Below are 7,500 nucleotides of genomic sequence, written 5' to 3' on the forward strand. Positions count from 1 at the left end.
AAATACTAAACCAAATTTAGACGACTTGTGAAATAACTCTATTATTTCTGATAACGAGAGTTGTAAATCTGAGCCTCTTCCGTAAAACTCTTTTTACCCACTCAGTTTTACTCGTCGAGGTTTAAAATTATACCTCATGCCTTAGACTGTGTATGAATCTCATACTATGTCTTAGGTGACAGTTCAGTTTGACTACCGTGGTAGTCGGTTTTAAACTTTGCTAATTATCAATTAATTTGAAGACGGTTATCTTCAACCTTGATAATTTCTAATAACTTTTACTAGAGTTAAGGCTTTTAATTCTTTATGTAGTATTTGCAACAGTTCCCGGCTTAAACACTTTTAGCCTACTTTCCTTCCATGTCTGAAAGTTTGCTACGATGACATGTTCAATTTTGTACTACTTCATCCTTTAGCCTTCTAGGATGTACTAAGTAGTGTTTCGGTTTTCCAATCCGAATTCGGATGTTTAAATGCTAATCATGTCCAACATGATTGACTTTATGTTTTCGAACATAAATGTCTCTCTCATGCGTGCTAGCTCATCGGTGTCTTTTCAGACTCCGATTTTTGCAACGCCCTCTGTCATGAGTTTTTGGGTCGAAATTCTTTTAGACTTTCCGAGTCTTAGATTTTCTGTTTCGGATCTCAAGCATCTCAGCGTACTGAGTCTCTCTAATCCTATCATCCTTTTGATCTATGCTTATAGATCTTTAGATGCCCAAAATGGCATTTTATCCTTTTGTGTGTGGTCCTTTATTGAGTCAGTTCGTTACTGTTATACAACACCTTATGTCGTACTCAATCTTTTGTATGTACTCTGCATACGGACCCGGAAGGTTTGTTTACTCCCACTTACCTTCTTGAAATTTCGTGATTCAAGATTTTCTTCATTCCTCAGGAATCAAACTTCTTTGATTGCCTTTTGAATCGAAGATTCTAACTCTTGCGTGCTTTTAATCCGTCGATAGATTTCTTAAGCATGCTTGTGGACATAACTTGATTGGAAGAATCTTTATTCTTCTTGTCTCGTTTCGGGAAACATGAATGTTTCCATCCTTCTCAGTTTTCTATTTTGGAAAACCAATTTAGGTCTTCTGTTGACTTAAATTATCAAGCTTCATGTCTTGACGAGATATGGATTCCACGATGATTTTGGCTTCTAGCCAAAATCTAGAGTCAGTTTCCGTTTCTGCGCAGGTCTTTTATCTCTTCAGAAAAAACCTTTATTTTCTGTGTCTTTGAGATTTGACCTTTTAGGGCTTTTGAACAACAATTTGGAATTTTCTCAACTACTTTGAGATATTCCTTTAGAGACACTTTCACTTGTTTTGAGAGTTCTCCGGCGAATGACATTCGCTTTTGTGCGGTGGGTTTGTAAGATTATATCTTTAACCTTTCCTTTTCCAAGGAGTCGCAGTTTGTTGCTCTTGGTCGAATTTAATCGACTTGTACAAGTTTCATGATTGTTCTTCATGACCCTCCATGATTTTTCTCATGATCGAATTAAATCGACTTGTACTTTTCTCCCACTTATTCTTGTAATAATTAGTGTTTTCTCCCAGACTACTAGGTGTGCTAATTATTAGAAGAATACTATCATGAGCAACAAACACTTTGTTCTCTTGATTGGTTATGGAAGAAGCCCAAATTTCTTTTAAAAAAGAAATTGCGTCAGATATTAGCTAGTTTTGTAATGCTTTTACAAATTTAGCTTTAGACGGAATTTTGGTAAGTGTGAAAACAATCGTTTATAGAATATGTCCCAAAATATTCGGAAGACTGGCTTAAACCCATCTTTGATCGAATTATGCATAGCAATGTTCGATTGCTCCCACTGAATCCACCATCCGTCGGATGTGTTCCATGGAGCAGAGTTGGGAAACTGTTTCTCAACTCCTTTGATGGTTATCAAGTGTTTGACTCAAGTTTTCACTATCTTGTCAAAGTGATTCTTTACTTCGGTTTGTACTTTGTTTGAACCTTTCAAACATTCTGACTTATACTTTATGATTTGTACGTTTCCATACTTCATGAAGTTGTCAGAGTACGTATTTGAAGTTTCTCTCGTTAGCTTCTGCAAGTAAACTTATAGGTCTGCATAACACCGTATGAGTCCTAATAGATTACTAGTCTTTATGCCTTTTGAAAAGGGTGACTTTGTCAATTAGTCCTTAAGACCCAATTTACAATGCTGAAGTTTAATGAGTTTGAATCTCTTGATTTTAGCCATTATCAATGTTAACCTTCAGTTAATTTTATCACTGGTTTAAAACATCAGACGTTTCTAGAAGAACAAAATAATCACTATTAAGTTCTAAGCTAGATCAGTGTCTAAAAGAAGACTTCGATCCCTTTCAGCATCCCTAGCATCACTGCTTCTGCTCCCTCTTGGATCTTTACTTCTTTTAGTCAAGTATGTGATTTCCTTGAGCTCCCACTGAGCCGCTCATCTGGTCTTAAATACCTGATGAAGGAATTTTACGATACTTGTTTTTAACTTTGTTAACAAGGATACGGAATCGGAATTCATAATTCCATTCCTTTTGTCCTCCAAGTGCTAAAGGTAGTTTCCTTTTAAATGGTCTAGCCATTGTTCAGAAACATTCACAGTAATGAGAAATACTCTTGACCATGTACTCGGTAGCTGCTTTTCTTTGATCAAATGTTTGTCTCACTTGACTGATCCTTTTGCCCTTTTGAATCTGTTTCTTAGATTCTTTGTACCAAATCTCAAGAACCTTTCTTAGACTGGATATTCCCGTATGTTCTGCTCAGTTTGTTTGTAACAACCTGAGTGACTCATCTAAGGTCTTATCTATCTTTGTTCAATCAATATTGAATTGGGTGATAGATGTATTCTGTTGTCTTCCGTTAGGATGACTTTCAGATTGCCTTGGAGGTCTCGTACCTCTCCATTTATGACTTCTGTGGGAAATTCTTCCTCAGTTTGTCTTAATGGTTATGCTAGCATTCATTATTCTTCCAAAGAGAATGTTATACGATTGCTTGCAAATGGCTTTTGACCTTCTCTTGTATGAGTCAACATTGGGATTGGGTATTCTAGTGACCTTCCTTTTGAATCTGAGAATTATTCTCGGATTCATTCTTCCATTCTAGGAAGTGGATCAACACCTCCCTTAGGTGTGATTCAATGTTGAAATCGTTTGTGTCATCTTAAAACTACATAAAGAAATGGCAAAGTTTTAAACTCGTTATCATTTTGAAAAACTTAGTTTTCCCACATTATTCAATAAAAATCGTCCCCGATTGAATAAGTGATTCCAAGACCCCAGTTCTTCGGAGTAAAGCGGACGAAGGCCCTACCCTTTGACTCCGTCGTTCCGGGTGAGTGAACTACTTCACTGATCATACCTTATGACTCTTGGTTGATAGATTTCATTAATGAATGACTAATCTATCCTTTTGCCTCGAGTATCCAAGACTCTCTTGCTGATCTCGTTGAGTAGAACCATTTAGACGTGTAGGCCTCTTCTATAGACCTACCCGCATTGTCCCAAGGTAGAGGAGGTACTCTGCGAAGGCCGACCCACCTTCCTCGAACAAGGGCGCAACGAGTGTCTTAATCTGGATAGGCGATTACTCAAGATTACTTTTGGGGACTTTTACGCTAGTCTGGCGTTTGTTATAGTGAACTATTTAGCCTAACTAACATCCACGACATAAAGCGTAAATAAGTAAGTAAATGCGCGCGAGAAAGTAAATCAAGCAGACATGGATCCTAGTATGGCCCCTAACCTAGAAGATCTAATCTCCTTTGGTTTTCTTCTTGTTTCGCCTTTTGGTTCGTCTAGATCTCCATCCTTGAACCTCCATTGATTTCTCCCACTCGCCTTTGGATTCCATCCTTGAGTTTTCTTCAATGGACTCATTGACCCTAAACTCTAATTACAAGACTCTAACGATTCGCAGATCGTATAAACTTGAAATTAAAATTAATTACAAAGCATGCACCCATCCGTGCTTAAAACAAGAATAAAGATATAAATCTATGGCCATACTAGTTTCCCGCATTCACATCACATGCAATCATATAATATATCAAGGCTAAGAATTATATATGCATGATTATCTTGGGAGATACTTTTGTTGACATCACATGTCACATTACGGACCTTAAGTCTAAATTCGAAGAATTCAACTAGTGGTGCGTTCCGGTTTTATCTTTTATGATTTCTAAAATCATCTTTAAGAAAAACTCCGTTTCGGGTTTTGAAAGCCCGGGTCAATTTCGGAAAAACATTGGTTCGATTCTTAATGATTTCATAAATCAATTTAAAGAGAAATCCGTTTTGGCCTTCTGGATGGCCCGGATTGATTTTGGAATTATTTGGTTGGAATCGGAAGAAATTTTGGCAAAAACTCCCACTCGAATGATGGTTCCTTTTTGTGGTCCGAAAAGCCTCGAAAAAGCCCGGGACAAGTCCTAGACAAGTCCCGGCCCAAGCCCAGAAAAGGGCTCGGACAAGGTCCGGACATAGCACGGCCCATAGGCCGGCATGTCCTGGCCGAAGCCTATCAAGGCCTGGTCTCGTCCTGGCCGGAGCCAGGACGCTAGTCCATGTACCAGACGCGTCCTAGACGTGTCTGATGCTGGACCGGACCAGCACTAGGTGTCTCGGACTAGTCCGAGACACCCAGAACCTCCCAGACGCGTCTCCAAGACGCGTCTGGTCGAGTGCTCTGGACGCGTCCTAGACGCGTCCAGGAAGCTCCCTCCGCAGCTGCTGGTCGCGTCTCCAAGACGCGTCCCAACAGCTGCTCTGGACGCGTCTTCAAGACGCGTCCAGAAGCTTCTGTCGCAGCTGCTGGTCGCGTCCTAGACGCGTCTCAGCAGCTGCTCTGGATGCGTCCAGAGGACGCATCCAGGAGCTCCCGGTCCGGCCAGGAAGCTTCCTGGCCGGACACTAGGGTTTTTCAAAACCCTAGTTTCCAAAAATTTTTTTTTTTTTTTTTTTCTTTTGCAACTCTAAGTTGCTATTTTCCAAATTTAAAACTTTTCTTAAAATTTTGAAATCTTTTAGAACACTTCTAAAATTTTTACAAAACTTGTAGAAACTTTTAAAATTTCCAAATTTTGTTTTGAGAGTTTCCCAAAACTCAAAACACTTCTTTTTAGAACACTTCTAAAATTCCAAAAATCTTTGTTTTTCAAAAGTTTCCAAAACTTGAAAACAACTCTTAATCAAACCAATTTTGGATCAAAGTCTAGGTTTTTGAAAACTTTTTCAAAGAACAATTTTGAAATCTATTTGAAAAATTCTTGAATCCCATTCAAAATCAATCAATTTCTTATGTTTAAAACTCTTTTAAACATAACTATCAACTTAATCAAGCATGGATTAGTCCGAAATTCAATCTAATTGAGTTTTAAAACACTTTTAATCATCAATTTGATTCTTAATTTGAAATTCATTGAATCCCATTCAATATTATCAAATTGTGAGTTTAAATAGTTTTAAAACACTTTTAAAATATTTTTATAAACTCAATTTATCAAACTATCAATTATATCTAATATGAACTAGTTCGATTCTTAGTAAAAACTAGTTAATAGCAAGAGGCTCTGACGCCACTGTAGGGTTTTATACCCTTCTACTAGTGTTTATAGCGGAAATATGACATCTAATGTCTACACTAGTATTCCCAGGATCACATGCAAAACTAGTAATTAATCTAATGGAGATAGTGGATTACCTTAATCGCTTTTCCCTCAAACTAGTTGAATTGATTGAAGAAGACCAAGAGCTTCAAGTGTAGCTCCTCTACTTGGGACACGAGCAATCAATTTGATCTCCCACCTTGTTGTATAGCTAGCACACCAATGGTGGTTGGATAATAAGAAGACCTTCTTCTTGCTTGACTAGATAGATAGTTAATGGGAATTAGCTCACTTTCTCCTCTCTACTTGATGTGGTAGAGTAAGAAAGCTTAGAGAGAAATTCCACACCTTATTCTCTGCCCTAAGAGTGTTTATATAGAACCCTAATAAGAATCCACCTCCTTTTAGGTTTCCCAAAACACCCTTTAGAATAAGATTTAGGGAAATAGTCGAAAATAGCAACTATTGGTATTTTCTCAATTCCCTAAGGAGATGACGTCCAAACCCAGCCAAAATTGGCAGATTTAATGTTCATAACATAAGGAAACGTCCCTCCAAAAATCAGCCCAATCCGAGCCCTAAAAGTGCCCGAATCGGCCTAGGCCCAAAAACCCTGCTTTTGGCCTTTTTGTACTATCTTTGCCTAATTCCTTTTTAGGCCTATGAGATATGTTTATGGGACACTCCCATGATTATATCTCACTCCCACTAGTCATATCCTAGATCAATTTGTCACTCTTATGTGTAACCCGTTGTAGGATCCGATCGAAGTTAGCCGCGAATTACTTCGTAATTCGACGATCGTAGTTGGTCTCTAGCTACAACTCTACGATCCCTAAATCAATCGGACTTGATGATCTTCCACATCAATTGTCCTATCCGACAAATTGTTCGCATTGTCACCTTGGTCGAAGGACATCTCCTTCAACTCCTTCAAGTACATCATCATGACATCGGAATACGGCCCCAACATCGATCTCGGAGAAAGTACATCATCATAACATCGGATCGGATGTGTATCCATCGAAGTTCCATCGACACTTCGAGAAGATCGAACATAGCTTCCTAGCATGTTAAAGGTTCGGTGCTAATGGGGACATAAAGATCCCACGACGTTCCAAACGAAAGTAAAGTGTTCCGTGCGTGTGAACTACGTTGTCCCATGTGCCGGCTCTCGACTCCTAAGATGTCCCATGTAAATGCCCTTCGTGGGAAAGAATGTCCCGTGCAACGTCCCTTGATGATCCCCATAAGGTGTCCCATGTGCGTCCCATGATGTCCCATGCGCGTCCCGTGCCGTCCGAGCCTCACCAAGGCCGTCCCATGCGCGTCCCGTGCCGTCCGAGCCTCACCAAGGCCGTCCCATGCGCGTCTCGTGCCGTCCCGAGCTGTGCCGAGGCCGTCCCGTGCTGTCCCATGCCGTCCCGAGCCTCGCCAAGGCCGTCCCGTGCCGTCCGAGCTGTGCCGAGGCCGTCCCGTGCCGTCCCGTGCTGTCCCATGCCGTCCCGAGCCTCGCCAAGGCCGTCCCGTGCCGTCCGAGCTGTGCCGAGGCCGTCCCGTGCCGTCCCGTGCTGTCCCATGCCGTCCCGAGCCTCGCCAAGGCCGTCCCGTGCCGTCCGAGCTGTGCCGAGGCCGTCCCGTGCCGTCCCGTGCTGTCCCATGCCGTCCCGAGCCTCGCCAAGGCCGTCCCATGCGCGTCCCGTGCCGTCCGAGCTGTGCCGAGGCCGTCCCGTGCTGTCCCATGCCGTCCCGAGCCTCGCCAAGGCCGTCCCATGCGCGTCCCGTGCCGTCCGAGCCTCACAAAGGCCGTCCCAGGCCGTCCCGTGCCGTCCCATGCGCGTCCCGTGCCGTCCGAGCCTCACCAGGGCCGTGACATG

The sequence above is a fragment of the Eschscholzia californica genome, unplaced genomic scaffold (genome assembly GCF_041429995.1).
Source record: "Eschscholzia californica isolate CP2 unplaced genomic scaffold, dmEscCali1.0.p SCAF_12, whole genome shotgun sequence".
Lineage (NCBI taxonomy): Eukaryota > Viridiplantae > Streptophyta > Magnoliopsida > Ranunculales > Papaveraceae > Eschscholzia > Eschscholzia californica.